Here is a 15,465-nt window from a genome sequence, read left to right as displayed (position 1 = left end):
ATGTGTTGTATGAGGTCTGCAAAGCCTTTTGGGGTACTGTTACAGGGTAGTGAAGAGCCCAAACTGGTGTGTGTGTTTGTCCATATTACTGTTTGGTTGTGGATTCTGGAGTATATATTCCCCAAGTTGTGCCTCGAGAGTACCTGTTGTTTTGGAGAGAGCTAGTTGGGATGGTTGAAAACAACAACAATTAAGTAATTTAGTTAACCAGGAAGACAATAACTGAGTCCATTCCAATTTTTTAGCAGTTCAGATGTACCCTGTGGGACACTGAATGCAGACAGCCTATAGTAAGAGCAGAGATCATAGGAGATAGGAGTTAAAATCCAATGAGTTAGTGCCAAGTCAAATTTCACAACAAATGGAAAGATGATACTTTTCCTAAGGACTCAGTACTTCGTAGAGTTTGTTGCAACCAGGAAGCCACTAAGACATTGGTGACGGAGAACAAGTAACAAACATAAGGAAAGTGAGAAATATTGGGATAATGCAGTGAGCAGGAAGGAGATGATGACAGACTTCCTTCCCCCACCCCTGCATTTTATCTCACTTAATTAAAAAAAGAATAATTGTTTCTATTTGTGGAGTCATAAAACCTAATTTGCAAGATGTAAAGCTGTGGTGGGTTGACCCCAGCCAGCAGCTAAGCACCCACACAGCCACTCGCAAACTCCCTCCACCGACCCACCCACACAGTGGGATGTGGAAGAGAATAGGAGAAGCAAAAGTGAGAAAACTCATGGGTCAAGGTAAAGACAGGATAATAAGTGAAAGAAAGGAAAAAACCCCACAAGTGATGCAAAGGCAATCACTCACCACATCACAGAAGTAGACAGATGCCCGGCCGCTCACCAGGCAACAGCCTCCTTGGATGGGAAGTGCACCCACCCCCACCATTTTTTTTTTAATTATTTTTCATAATTTTTTAATTGTTTTTTATTTTTTATTGCTGAGGATGTTACCTGGTACAGAAAATCTCTCTGGTCAGTTTGGGTCAGCTGGTCAGCTGTCCCAGCTGTGTCCCTTCCCCATTTCTTGTCCCTCCCCCATTTCCCCGCAGCCTACTTGCTGCGGTGGGGGCAGAGTGAGAAACAGTTTAGTCACAGATCCAGAACACAGCACTGTTCCAGCTGCTGTGAAGAAAATTAACTCCATCCCAGCCAGACCCAGTGTGAAAGCAATTTTGATATTTTTGGTATGCTCCCTCTAAGGAAAAGCTGCAGGTAGAATCACATCAGAATGATGCCCAGTTTGGAGGCTGGGATATATGATATTCAAAATCATGGTGACCAAAGCTTTTAGCAAAATTCTTAGGACTAGTCCTGATAGCATGCAACTTTGTTCTTGTTGTTAAAGCCTGGCTTTGACAAACTCCCTCAGACACACAAGTAATGATTAGTAGTAGCACTATTCAGTATAAAATGATGATGACTCTGAAGCGTCAATACATATTTTCAATATTAAATCTCACTGCTAGATTTATGCCTGAACATGATTTGATTGAAATAAGTGGCAGACTCCTTTTTGCCTCAATGGGAGCATGTTCAGATATTCTGTATGCAATAATAAGAATGATGAAAACGATCAACAATTTGTTGTAACTGCATATAACTGTGAGGAACAAATAAATCAAACAGGCACTTAAAGAATTTTCCTTTTTTAAAAAATAAAAAAGCCATTGGGATACTGACAGGTATGAATCTATCATTCATTTGGTGCCGATTAATAGTTTTGCCTGCAGCCTCATGGAGGAAATTTCCAAATCATGGAAACCGTGAAAAATACAAGTACATAAAATATCAAAGTATTCTGTCATAAAATGTCAGGTTATTCTCAGCAAGGGTACAATTTTGTGTAAACAAAAATCTGGTGGAAGGATCATATTCTGATTGCATTTTAATATTATAGATCCAGAGTAAAGTTGCTGTCAGAATTGAAATGATGGTATGTGAGCTTTTTCAAAGCTGATTGGGACATCTAGACATACAGTGTCACTCAGAACTAAAGTGAATAAGCTAAGCTGCTTATTTAGCTTTAAAAAACTTAAATATTTATGCTTAAATTGACACGAGTGAAAACAAGAGTACCCGCTGTGACAGGAGTTGTTACTTCCTTTTGCATCCTTTGCTTTGTTTCTTGAAATTAAGTAGCACATGCCCCTGCTCCCCTACTGTTTGTGGAATATTTTAGATGTTGGTTTTCAAATTCAAGAAAAATAATCTGAAATGTGCTGAACTTACTTAGTGCCAGACTTGGGAAGTTATTTAGCCCGTCCTCTCCTCAGCACCCCGATACCATTCATTTAGATTTCAGAAGTGAAGTCTAACTCAGGTGAAACTCATTGAGAGGATCCAGTGCATCTAAGTTACTGGAAAAGCTGACTGAATGTGTAATTTGGAGTTTTCAATGTGAAGAGGGAAAGTATGCTCTCCCTCTCCCACCCCCCAGCACTTTCTACATACCTGCCAGGTACCAATGTCTGTTGAGAATATTTGTTTACTTGAGCAGATTATATTAAGGGGAATGTATTTCTCTTGCTGATTGCTCTAGTTTCTCCTGCAGTAGGATGGTTCAAAGTAGTTACGAACTCAAACGCAGTTCTGGGTCCTCCTGGACAGGCAAGTCCACATACTTACTGTGCACAAAATTTAGATACTATATTTTCTTCACCTCAGTTCACTACATTATGAGACTTTGATGCTGTACCTTAATAAGAAAATAAATGGAAACCTACTTTTCACTGCTTTAGAATTAGCAGATGGAAAATGTATCTACTGTGTGCTCTATTTTAGTAGTGACTTGATAAATACGTTTTACTTATCCTCTGTTGTAGAAAGTATTAAAACTTGCTGATGCAATACATGAAAGACCTCATAATATAGTCCTTGCTTTGGGGAAATTTGTCTGGGATTCATAATATTTCTAGGAAGCTAAATGTATGGTTATTTTATGGCATGAAGAAAGAAATTGAGCTCTCAGGCTCCCTTGAATCCAGTATCTTGTCAATAAATTCATACTGATTTGGATGTGTTTTGTGTGTTATGATTTAGTTGCTGAACTTACTTATGATGTCTTTTTGCAAAAAAATGTTAAGTAGAGAGTTTTGTGCTGTGGGTGCACAATACTGAATTTGATTAGCCACATTATTTTATGTATCTATGATTTTATCCCTACAACAACTATTGTGAAGAAGCACTTTGAGAAGCAGGAAGGTCTGTATCAATAATCATAACTAAACAGCAAAACTACTTTGTTCAGCGTGCAGAACTTGGCCAAGTTTAGACCATGTGTTTGGTGGGTTGAATCTCACAGATTCAAATACATATGATTGTGTGGCAGGAGGGAATGGAGGGGGTTGCATGTGGGCGAACAGACAGTCTCTGTCTCCTGTAAGAGATCTCTGTGTGATCGTGAAGTGTAGGTGGTCTGAGGAGGAGAGAAAGCTTGTCTCACAGGATCCATTCTTTAATGAATGTTTCTGTCTCCCCTAACCATGTAGGAGGGTGCCATGTAAAAAGCCATGATGGCTCTGCCGGGGACACTGCATGTAGTAATGCTTTGTTGCAGCCTTAAAGCTCAATCATGGCATGATTTTGGCGGTGCTGATTTGCTAGGATCTGGCTGTCCAAAGGCATTGGTCTAGCATCTAGCCAGGTTACTGAGGCAGCTCCCATACCTTATCTATTCTTCCAAGCTGTTTGCAGCTTGGATCATATTGTTTTTGAAGTTTTCACCACTGTCATAACAGAAGAAATTACTCAAAATTAATGACACTGAGGTTCTGGAGAGGAGGATGATAGCTTCAAAGAAGTACCAGTGGAGCATATGTATGGCTTTTGGCAGTGTTCCCAGCACTAATTTTTAATATGTAGTATAACATTAGATTTCTCACAGTTCCAGTTTAAAACCTAAGTGGGCCAATTTAACAAGCATGCACAGTGATGGAAGGTACCTGACTTTAAGATTCAAACTAGTATTCATTCTTTCTCTTCAAAGAGCTGAACCTTCTAAAATTCACAGCATTTTAAAAATGTATGTTGGATGGGAGGAGAGAGGAGAAGGAAGTTTGATACCGTTTAATTCTTTGTGAGACTTGTTATAGTGGACCTAATGTATAAGTGGAGCAAAAAGTATATTTTCTACCTTCTTGCTTAGTATTGAGTAACTTTATCTTACCTTAAAGCACATACTCTAAGTTGTTAGCAATGGTTTAGACTAATCATCTGTTTCATTTTGGTGAAAGCCTGTAGACACCAACTAATCAGAGCTGTTCAGATAACTGACCAAACCCTTTTATGCTGAAGGAAATTCTCAGTATCCAAACATATGTAGATCTACCTTTAAAGAGTCAGATTCATCAATGTTTTTCAAGGGGGAAGTGAGTGGAGTATTTCTAGTTTTAAAACTATGGATGTCAAATTCTAGTTCAGAGAACAGTTTTATTGCTGGTAAAATCAATATTTTGTACAATGTGCAATGATACTTTATCTATCTACATGCATATTCAATGATAATGTGTATCTGTGTATACGCATGTGTATATATGATCTGTTCGTGCATGTGTACACACCCACACAACACACAGACTAAAAGCTTGTTAGTAAATGGCTGTTGTATTCTGTGAAGAGTATTGAAATGTGCAAATATTTTGATTCTTGGCACATCAGACTGAGCCTGACGCTTTCCTTGTGTTCCCTGAAAAAACAGAGATGTACTCCCCTACGCAACCAGCAGACTGGTGGTTTTCAGAATACCCCCTTTATGAATTTTTATAAGGTTTTCTGCAGAGAAGTCACAGTCAATTTTCTAGAAATCAGGAAGTTGTACCGAGATGAAATTCCTAGAAGAAAGATTTGCCAGCATTGCACCAGGAGTGGTTTAGAATAAAGGTTGTAGGTATCAGGCTCAGTCTGATGTGCCAAGAAGAAAACTATTTGCACATTTCAATAACTCTTCATAGAATACAACAGCCAGTTATTAACAAGTTTTTAGTTGTAAAAATAAAGCTACATGTAGGAGGTATATTCTTGCTGCTTAACTTTAGGCATCTCACTTCAGTGACTCTGTTAGGAAGTTTTTCTCTCTACTCCTGCTTTATTGACTGTGGAGACACATTGAATCAGGACAATCCTGAGAATCCAAGTTAAGCTTTGACAAACCAGCATTTCCCACCAACAAACGCCATAGTTGGAATGTTTTTCAGGTTCTACCTGGGGCAGCGCTACCTATTGCTGTTCTATCCTGTGTAAGTAATCCCAAATAAATCAGTGGATCTGTTTTCTTAAATAAGGGGTCTGTATTTTATATTTCCATAGAAAATCAGTGTATGACATTTATCTAGGCCTTTACTTTTTGAGTACCTCTCCTAGCAGATTGAGATGCTTTTGGTAGTGTCTATGAAAGAGGATGCTGGTAAACTGTCTATGCTACCTTTTTCTTCTGTAGCATGCATAGCTGTATTTTGTGGACAGGAATCCTTTGAAAAACTATGTGATAAAACCACATTCAGTTATGCTAGGCCCACTTTTTCCTTTACTTGTACCTTTGTCCACTTTCTTTTCCTCTTCACCTCTTTGGTCTGTAGACTTTCCAGGGCAGTGACTGTGCTTATTGCAGATACATGGCTCATGGGGCACGTTCTCAGTCCATAAGACTGGATAAACAGACCTCAATTGTGGATAAAAGGAAAAAATTTTTCATCCATTAGGCATGATGGACCCAATGACAAACTGGAATACTAATAGCCAGACTTTGAAAAGAGCTGAGCTACTTCCTCAGGGTAGATCTGAAGTACGTTTTCTTTACACCTCAGTGCAGACACTGTTCTGAAATATTTTCTGCAATGAAAAGGTGATCATTACAGTTAAAATCAATACAATTGAAAAGGCAACTTTTTTGAGAAAGTAATGTAAATATTTTCAGACTTCTTTTAGCTATATATTTGTACAACACTTGTGTATTATGGATAATTGATTTGTCTCTATTATCTGTATAATGTAGGAAGAGATGTTTCATTAGAATTTGTATATATTTTTAAAGAAATTACCTGTAAAGCGAAAATATCCATGGTAAGAAAAAGTTTCACTTGGTTTTATACCATTAGAAGGAGTGTCTGTCAAATGGGGGAATTGTTTGAAGAGCTTCAGGTAAAAACCTTTTTGGAAAATGAGTGGAGGAATGGGAAATACTGTGTTGAAAGTGGGTGAAAATTATTAGTCATTTTAAACTGAAAAAGTCTATTCAGTGCTCTGTTCTCTGCCTTGTGGTTCATCTTTAGAATTTTGCAATTTTTTCAGTTTGCTTTCAGCATTCACTGTTATCTGTTGGGGTAGCTATAGAAATAGAAAAGAAGAATGCTTTTTGCCCCTGGTTAGCCATAAGAACTCATAATGCTATATCATTCCAATAGCTGCGTGTATGTAGGCAATAAGTGTACAGTAGAACCCATTTTGTTATTAATCATTTGCCGGAGCCAGCACACTGCTACAGCATGAGATATTCAGAGGCATAAATGGCATAATATTTATTATAATAAATCAATCTGTATCAGGTACCCTAAGGGATTCCAAATCATTGGAGGAGATCCAAAAGATTCTGAGTAAGACATCTTACAAATCTACTGACAGCTGAAAAGTAAGAAAAAAAAAGTTATTTGTGAGAAATACGTGAGGCATATAAAGAGAGATGATTTATTATGTTGGCAACCCATTGTGTTATGTATGTTCATGAAGAGAATCTGTTTTTCATTTAAGATGTTTTTAAGTCTATGATGGACTATGGTAAAGGGAAAGCATATTTGAGTTTCAGCTTGTAGTGAAAGAAAACCATTCAGTCGTTTGATTTACTTTATACAGAAATGTTGCGCAGCATATCTATTGGAATAAACAATTAGGAGTAAAAATAGCACATAAAAAGCAGCAGCATAAGATTAAAAGTGTAATGTGCTTTCATAGCTTAAGCTTTAGTCTTTTTTTAATCTTAGGTGAAAAGGGTTGAAACACACAAACTGGTTAACTTTTTTTGTTATTGTTTTTACTTAATACTCTTACACTCACAAGCACACCTGGAAACGGTCTTAAAAGATGGCTTTTAAAACTATTAAGTCACTTATTCATAAGTCAGGAGATGCCAGAATTAATTAAGGTTTCCTATATATCTTAATCTTTCCACCTTGTTCAGGTTATTTATGAAACAAGCTTGAATGATTTGGTGCCATAGTCTATTTTCCCCCCATCTCTTCAGCCAGATCCTTTTCTATCTCACCACCGTTTGCTTTCTTTCCATGTGGACTTTCTGGACTGAGGCGTTCCTGTCAAAGTCTCCTCTCTGAATTCTCATCCCATCCATCTCATCCAATTCATCTCCTTCATTCTCATATTTCCATTTTGCTCTTCTTTCCTCAGCCTTTCCATCACTCTTCCTGCACAATTTTTCTGTTCAAGTACTTCCTTCACACTATCATCATTTTCAGAAGTACTTATCTATTTCTCTCTCACACCGGTCCTGTGAACCCAGTCTATGTCATTCTGATCTGGTTACCAATCCCAGCAACTTGTTCTACTTCCTCTATTTTGTACTCTGCCAACTAAATTACCAGGATCCCTTCTCTACTCTTTGATTCCCACTCTTGGCCTCCCTTCCCCATGAATCTTAGTCTCTGTGTAATCTTTGTTCCAGTCTGTTTCCCTCTGCTGATCCACCCGTTGTAGTCTTTGAATTTGAATTAAAAGCTGAATGCTTGTACTCAACTCTGCTTTCGAAATCAGCCCTAGATTAAGTATCTGGTACAGGGCACAGCCAGCCTCTGTACACTGGGATGAAAATACGTAGTTTCTCTGTGAAGGAGATTCCTGCGTATTTTTTATATCCTGATAAGACCTGAGAACATTGATAAGAGTTAAGCATCTTCACTGATGATGGAATTATTTTAGACTTCATCTACTACAGCGCAGTAAAAATATATTCTGAACATGGACAAAGTCTCTTATTTTATTTCTCAGAGGTCTAAAGTTATCCAAATTTGTGGACACTTTTACAGGATCAGCAAAGGGCACTTTCACAGTATCAGCCTGGCGTACAAACCATTCTTCTGCCAAATTTTATCTCTGCTTTCAGACAAGAGCTCTAAGTGTTTTCAGAAATGTGAGAAGTGTCAGGTAAATGGGGCAACTGGGACACTGGCAACTCTGCCTTTCACAGAATTTTTTTTAGCATGACTTGATTTGGTGAAACTTCCTAGGTCTATATACTAATTAGATCCAAATACAGAGATTTTAACACGGCAAGTTTTGCAAGATACTTTATGAGCCAGTACTAGGCTCACTGATTGCGCCTTCATCCAGGTAGTATGAGTGCAGGCCAGGTCACCTTAATTACCTCTTACGGTGTTCTGCTTTGGAACTCCTCTCTTCCCTGTTTGCAATCTCAGCCTTGCTTCTTTTGTGATTTTTAAGATTTTTCACTTTTTTTTTTTTTACTATTTCATATTGCAAAAGGCCCAGATAACTTTGGCTTTAGTAAACCTTGCTTGACATTTTCTCTTTTAAAATCCTGTTTCTATTTCATTGTAATTCTACTGCATTTAAACTGTTCAGATTGAAAATGCCCATGCACCAAGAATTGTTCTAGGTATTTTTAGCCAAACTGGTTTAGTTGTTTATGAGACTGGGGAAAGGGAGGAGGGCTATGGTACCGTGTTAAACACATGTATTGCTCTTGTTGGTTGGAGAGCTGGAACACGCTCTGATTTGGAGGGGTTTGCTTGGTGTGGGGAGTGGGAAAGAATGGCCCCTGTGTCAGGGATGCAGATGTGCTTTTTCTATGAAAATTCACCTAGAAGTAGCTCAATAAAGAGAGTAGCGACTCAGTTCATCAGACCCCACCTGCTCCAGTCCATCCCAGCTTTTGCTTGGAAAATGGACTGTCCACATCCACCATTCCCCCCAGAGGCACCATCTTCAGTCCAAGACTGCAAGGGCTGAGCAGGCCTTTGCCTATAATTGAGCTTGTTTGTCAGGAATTGCCTTATCACTTGCCATTAACAATTAGTACACAGTTTTGTGATGAGTTCAGTTATGCCATTCATTAGTACACAGATGAGTTCAGTTATGCCATTCACAGTGTGATGCCACAACTGCCATGGTATTTGTTAGCAAAAGCGAGGAGGCATTATGCTCCCTCCAGCCAGCCAGAGATGTAAGGACAGGAATTCTTTAACGAGTTCTGCCACAGCAGCTCCTATATCATAAAAATTATGCACTCAGATTAGGGAGTCTGTGGCCTGGACTGTCAGTGCTTTTCCAGCTGGTACCCAGGCAGCAAGGAGGAAATTGCTTGTGTCAAAGGTAGACAGGTGAAGAATGAGCTACTTAAAAAGGTACAGGTTCCGTGGAAAAATTAGCTGAGGAAAAAATATTTCCCCTGGACTCCTCAGAATGGTTCAAGAAGAACGGAATGTCATCCAGTGAGATATCACCATCAGCATAGGGACCTCAGGCTGAAGCCATAATTTTAGTTTTTCTACTTTTGAGCACTGGTGTCTGGAATCTATTTTTTATGTAATACATACTTTTGGTTCTTTCTATAGATATTTTGAACTATTAATATATTGTGAGAAACACATAAGAAAAAGTCAGCAAAAATCAAGTTCACAACAGAGGAATACTTCAGTGGTGGTGTAAAAATCACTAGACATACACTAGACAGAGTTTACTTCATGAAAATTGTAGTCAGGTATCATGTATTAAAATAGGAAACTGCAGGTTGATGTCTGAGATACTTTTAAAGTGAGAGATGCATTTACTGTAGTGAAAACATGACCAGCATGTTTTTCTGACTTGCCTTTCTTTTTCAGATCCTCATGTCTCCCTGACTCATCCTCTCTATTTCTGCCATTGTTTTTTAATCTATCACAAGAATTTGCTTTTTGCAGCTACATCATGTAATACAAACGCTACCCCAAATATCGTCAGTTAGCTGTAGGGCACCTCCTCTCTGAAAGAGATTCTAAAATCCCATATTAGAACTTAAATCCTTCAACAATAGCATCATTTTTGTTTGGGAGTCCTTTTTATGGCGCATCCTCTTTTTTTATGTGGCTCATTATACATAATTTGAACATCACTTTTAAGAACTGCCATATGGTGTCAATAAATAAGTCTTTAGAGGCTTTCACTTATCTTCTAAATATGGTTCAATAGTGCCTAATTAAATCAATATATTAAAAAAACCCACAATCTATACAAATCAAGCATCTTGAACTGGTTATTTTAATATTTAGATCATGCCTAGTTAAGGACTCCTTGAAGATATATCCTTCATGAGAGAAGCTGAGGTATTTCCCCACCCCTTAGCTTTTTATTTTATATTGCACTACACAGTTTTTATTGCATTAAAAACTGTATAGCATATTGGCAGTTTAATTTTTCTATTGCTCCATGTTTTCAGACTCAGCTGGGGTCCCAGCAAAAGCTTCAAGTTGCTTGCTCCCCGCAGCAAAAGCTGAATTGGAGATTGTAAACGGGCTGTCCTCTCCATTCCTTCCTCTCTACAACTTCATTGTGAGGAAACTTAGTGAGTACTGCATTGCAATATTAAATTGTGTATCAACTCATTATGTAAGGGAATGATGGCAATGGCTGATTCAACTCTGTGCACATCTCAGACATAATTTGTATCCTGATGTCTGGCACAGAAAGTGTAGCTCGGAACTTGGCCTTGACTTACTCTCTAGATATTCAAAGAGGACTTTGATCTCTCGTAGTAGAGGTTAAGCAAATGTCACCTGTGTCTGTCTTAGCAAGGAACTAGATTTTAAATGTGTACTCAGCAGGAGATGAATTCTGTAGATCCTGGAGCCCTGCCTGGCATCCTTTACCGCTGGTGGAGTATTCATCCCATCCCCTCCTCAGTTCCCAGGAACACAACTTGCTCCTTTGACTACTTGGAGAATACAAGCTCCCCAGCCCTTTTGCCTCACAAAACATCCTGGTTTCACTCCACTGTATTCTTGCCTTTAATATTGTAAGACACTGTTGCCTGTCTAGATAGAAAAAAAAAATCCTGTAAGCATTAAATTAAAAGCTTCTATTTCTCTCTTTTAGACATAACTGCTCTTTCCCTGTTTTGTTCTCATGTGTCTGAGCCTTTTTTTCCCCTCTCTGATGCCTCTCAAAGGACTGACTTACAAGGTTGCGTATCAGTAGCATGCTACAACCAAACCATCCATCACCTTCCTGACAAGATAGGCTTGACCATACCAGAACTGATTCTTCCCATGCACTCTGATATCCAGTCTAAAAACTGCAGTTAGATATAAAGACTCTTGCTTGCTCCACACATACTTTTTTTCCCATAGGCAGCCATTGACATTCTAGTGAGCCCTTTTGAAAATTGTTTGGGAGTAGAGGTAGGAAAAGAAAACCTAAATAACAAGTAGATTTTGCAACTTTCATAGCCCTGCATAAATCTGCTTCAGTGCTGATATTCAAGTGCAGACTGAAATGGCAACTTAGAGCAGTGATCTCCAAAGTGGGGTGTGTGCACCTCAGGGGCTGCGCAAGACAAACCATTGGGATGTGGCAAGAAAATATTTTTTAAACATATTTTTTAAAAAAAACCCACTATGTAATGTTTATTTCGTCTTTATCTCATTCTTTTTTGTTTCTATTTTTGTTTATGTTTTGTAACATACATAATGTATTAGTACAGTAGTACCTGTATATGGTTTATAAATAAATCTATAAAAATATATAGGGGGTGCATGCTTAAAAATTTTTTACTGATAGGATTGCACGATCAAAAAAATTTGGAGGAGCTCTGTCTTCAAAAATAAAGTATCAGTAAACAGTTAAATGACTACAGAAGTTCTATTAAAAGATAGACTTGTTTTAGCATTTATTTTCCTACAACAAAAGGAAATACTGATCTAATACTTTTTCTAAAGTCATAGTATTTATTAGAATGTTTAAAAAATTGTGTTACCAAAATAGTGAGTTGAACAGAAGAACAAGAAGTAAAGCAATTGTAATACAAGGCTTTAAAGATCTTTGTACCTGACACTATTGCATACATTACCCTACGGAAGCTCAGTTCCTCTGTTTGTCATTGACTTTAGTTTTTTCACTGGGCAAGTCACCTACTTTATTTTTCTAGGCCTCTGGTTTTCAATTGGAATAGTAGGGAATGATAATGTTTCACATGAGTGCTGTGAGGATAAATCTCTGAGTACCTTACTGTGTTCAGCCATCTATGTACTGAATAAGGCAGGTGAAGAGACAACAGGAGACGATGTAATTAAAGTTTGTCAGAAGGTATAAGCACAGGCAAGAAACATCATGGACAGACTGGTGTTTTGGCATCTCCTCCCTTCTGTGCTCTTGGCATTGCAACTGGGCTTTTCCATGTGCGCATCCAGCCTTACCAAAATCAATGTATTCCTTTCTCAGTGTTCTCTCAGTAATTATTTTCCTTCTATAAATTCAGGTATCAAAGAGGTATTTATGGGTTTTCAGTAAAACGTATGGATGTTAAACCCCTTTATATTTTTCTGTCATTCCCAGGGAAAAAAGTCAGGATCCTCTAGTGTCTGTTAGGACATAGGGTGGCTGCCTTGGCATTATTTCAAAAGAAAAAACAGTGTTACCTAAGGTAGTTTAAAAGTTCAAAACAAATTTAATTGACCTCTTGTGTGAGTGCACTGGTAGCAGCAAATAGAAGGTACCGTTAAACTTACTGGCTCATAGTGAATTAAATTCATCTTTATGTTTCTATCTGTAAAGTCTGGGTAAAATAGAAGTGGTAAGTCCCTGAGAGAATGATTTGAATAGAAGGGGAAGTCCAAGACAAGTGAATTTGCAGATGAATTTTGTAAATTCTTTGGAAGTTGGAAAATATTCCTGGGGAGGCAATACACTGTTTCTGAAAAAGGGGGAACAAACTGGCATCTATTAGTTCCCTTATGTCCCTCTTTGTTACAGTATTCATGTAGGCTCCAAAAATATAAACTCACTCTGAATAAAATGTTTTTATTTTGTTAGTTGCCTAGAAGAAGATAAAGATATGATCTGAAAACACATATTGTTTGTGTAGGTTTCAAGGAGACTTACCACAGCCTCTGGGCAGCAATAGAATAATCTGAAATTTCTGGTAACAGTTTTAAATAGGAAATGCATGTTTGTGGTTCAGAAGTAAGTGCTTGAACAAGGAGCAAAATCTCTACCTTATACAACCAGTAGAGCTAAAACCAAATGCATGATACAAATAAACAATACACACAATGTATGTTAGTTATGAGGCAAGTGAGAGAGAATGGTATGCAGAATCGATCTAATAATGCATGCTGTGAAATTTGCAAAAGACCAAGCAGAGTAAATGAAGTGAAAGTTCATCATTACAGGGTAGGGCAGGTGAGCAGACTGATGAAAAACAAACCAATTACAGACATAGTCTTATGTGCTCTTGCAGATTGAGTTCACAGAGTTTAAAAAGCTGTTACCCCCTTCAGTGGACTGTATCACTCCCCCTGTAATGATTTAAGCTGATCTGCAATTTGTTGCTTCAAAGCAGAGGTGGATTACTCTTATTTCAGCCATCACTCACTGCCGTGGGTAGGCTGAGCTGTGATAACACAAGGCTGGAGCATGGTAAATGAAATTTTTCAAGTTGTCCACAGCAATATGCCTTGTACACCCTAGGTGTCACTTGATATTGGACCTTGTGGTTGACCAAGTTGAACATAAAGGGTTAACATCCAGTAAAACTTAAAAGCCCCTAGGTTAAACAACCTTGAGTGAGGAAAATAGATTGAGATAACTGACAACTGGGAGGAGTGGCCGACACACCAGAAGGCTGTGCTGCCATTCAGCAAGCTCTGGACAGACTAGAGAGTTGGGCAGAGAGGAACCTAATGAAGTTCAACAAGGGCAAGTGTAGGGTCCTGCATCTCGGGAAAAACAACCCCAAGCACCAGTACAGGTTAGGGGTTGACCTGCTGGGAAGCAGCACTGCGGAGAAGGACCTGGGAGTCCCGATAGACAACAAGCTGTCCATGAGCCAGCAGCGTGTCCTTGTGGCCAAGAAGGCCAATGGTACCTGGATGTGTTAGGACGAGCGTGGCCAGCAGGTCGAGGGAGGTTATCCTCCCCCTCTACTCTGCCCTGGTGAGGCCACATCTGGAGTTCTGTGTCCAGTTCTGGGCTCCCCAGTTCAAGAAAGACTGGGAACTACTGGAGAGAGTCCAGCGGAGGGCTACAAGGATGATTAGGGGACTGGAGCATCTCTCTTATGAGGAAATAAGTATCTAAAGGGTGGATGTCTAGAGGACGGGGCTAGATTCTTCTCAGTGGTGCCCAGTGACAGGATAAGGGGCAATGGGCACAAACTGGAACACTGAAAGTTCCATCTGAACATGGGAAAAAACTTCTTTACTCTGAGGGTGACCAAGCACTGGAACAGGCTGCCCAGAGATGTTGTGGAGTCTCCTTCTTTGGAGATATTAAAAACCTGCCTGAACGCAATCCTGTGCAACCTGCTCTAGGTGAACATGCTTTAGCAGGGGTGTTGGACTAGATGATCTCCAGAGGTTCCTTCCAACCCTTACCATTCCGTGATTCTGTGATAACGGAAAAGTATGAGAACAGCAAGGACCTCCAAAATTAAAGGAACCAGGTAATAAATGTACAGTTTTCAGGTAGTATCTATTTTGTTTTATGAGACTATATTAATTACACCCAAAGAAACTAATGTGGATGCAGGCAAACTAGTTTAAAGGTGCCTTATTCTGATGTGGCTTATTTTACATCTTTTATCTGAGTTACTTGCTTACAGGTGGCATCCACACTTGGAAGGTTGCACTGCTTTATGTAGACTGGTAGAGAAAGGCAGAGGAACTTTTGAGTGTACATACACCACTATGGAAGTTTAAAATGTTCAATGATGAGACAGCGAGACCAATCTAGTGTAACAAGGAAGAGTTTGGTGTATAAGCAAAGGATTCTTGGAGAAAATTTGCTGCTTAGAGAGTACAAAAGGTGTTCAAATGTAATACAGGTGATGAATGTATAGCTTGGTGTGCTTCAATCAGGAGGAACCACTCTTAGGGAAGGCTTGAAATCAATAGTTGCAAAATGATATGTGAGTTACAGAGGTGACGTAGTCAGTTGCCTTCCAGAGAGGTGGAGATAAGGAAGGAAAGGCACAATCCAATCTTCAAATGTGAAAGCATTTCCTGCTTTCTCAACAAAGGAAAAATGAACTGACCTGTTACCTTCTCAGCTACAAAAAAGGTAGCAATTAAAAATTAAATGAGGCATAAGTAGCAAAGTGAGTTCAGAGGATATATGAAATAACAAATGTAAAAAGAAAAACAGTATATTGAACTTTGAATTATATTTTGAATATAATTTAAAGTCATTCTAAAGACCAAAATACCTTGTATAATTACAAAGCTTTTTGTCTGATCATTAT

This window comes from Grus americana, chromosome 2 (assembly GCF_028858705.1).
Source record: "Grus americana isolate bGruAme1 chromosome 2, bGruAme1.mat, whole genome shotgun sequence".
NCBI classification, from domain to species: Eukaryota; Metazoa; Chordata; class Aves; order Gruiformes; family Gruidae; genus Grus; species Grus americana.
The sequence above is the reverse complement of the archived record's forward strand: the minus strand, read 5'-3'. Positions refer to the sequence as shown.